Source organism: Pyxicephalus adspersus, chromosome 12 (assembly GCF_032062135.1).
Source record: "Pyxicephalus adspersus chromosome 12, UCB_Pads_2.0, whole genome shotgun sequence".
Taxonomy (NCBI): domain Eukaryota; kingdom Metazoa; phylum Chordata; class Amphibia; order Anura; family Pyxicephalidae; genus Pyxicephalus; species Pyxicephalus adspersus.
Window position 1 is genome coordinate 1,076,771 of NC_092869.1, and position 1,502 is coordinate 1,078,272.

The following is a 1,502-nucleotide window of genomic DNA, read 5'->3' on the forward strand; positions in this document are numbered from 1 at the left end:
CTGCGGTATATGTCAGAGCTATATAAATATTTAATAATAGTGTGTGACTGTTGGGGGACATTAGAGTGTCAGCTTCTCTGTACAGACACTGATGGGACTGGCTCAGTGTTCTTTGTACATCACTATGGTATATATCAGAGCTATATAAATGTATAATAATAATCCAATAGGACATTGGAGCATTAGCTCTTCTATTGCAGAGACTGAGGTGTTCTGTAGCAGCACCGCAGTATATGCCAGTGCTATATACAGTGTAAATACAATACTGGGATGTGATCAGGATACCATCCCATATTTATGTTCCTCCAGGTGTCCAGGAGAGGACAGAGCAGGGAACCAGTCCAATGAGGTCACAGTCTGGGACTTTCTTCAGATATTGATGTTTGTGAAGCTTCTGCTACATTCCTGGGCTCTGAGATCACCGGAGTGCCGGACTGTGCCAGGATGAAGGACAAATGGGCGATTGATGCCGGCTTGCAGGGCAGACTCGGCCAATTGGAAAGTCACAAAAGTTCAATCCTTGAAGAGCTTAAATGAGACTTTCCCAGAATCCCCCTCATTCCATAGAGATGACTGGACAGGTTCAGGTGGCCATAAATGTTTTATTTGTCTCTACAATAATAAGCTGAACTCCAGGCAAACAGCTAAACACACAGAGGAAATACATATAACACAGCCAAGGAATTGTATGTCTCTGCCCCTCCATTAATGAATAGAGAAGAGAATTAATTCTGATTTATATTTGATTTTCCTGGTTTAAAGATTTGGTTCACACTTAGTACAAACATATAGGTATTGCATTTCTAGAAGTTTTCTCTATAAATATATATATGAATGATTATAATGTGAGTGTGCCATCCAATGAAATCACAACTTTCCTGCCTCCACCTGTGGCTGTAACATTGGATTGGCTCTGTGCAGTCATTTCTATTCTGAGAGGTCGGCGTGTTGCTGTGACGCCTCTTCGTCTCATGTCGCAGGAGGCCTCTGTGCATTCTGGAAGTGTTCTGGACCCGGAGGAATTTGTTAGAGGGGATTTCAGAGCAGTTATGAGGTTGTTAATTCCCTGCACATACGGCCTGTCCTCATAACTCAGCCTGGGACATGATAGGAATGTGACAGAGCAGTGACAATATCCCCCTGCGAATTCACATCATGCGCCATACTATGGAGAGAATCCAGGCCTGAAAACACCTTATAGGAGGATTGGAGATTGTTACTTGCCCCAATGGGGCAGAATAAGAACAGATACCAAGAATTAAATTCCGGGTACGGGACAAGAGAAGTGATACTGTGCAAGGCCCAAACATACAGAATAAGAACAGATACCGAGAATTACACCTGGGTACAGGACAAGAGAAGTGGTACTGTGCAGAGTCCATACATACAGAATAAGAACAGATACCGAGAGTTACACCCGGGGTACAGGACAAGAGAAGTGGTACTGTGCAGAGTCCATACATACAGAATAAGAACAGATACTGAGAATTACACCCCAGGTA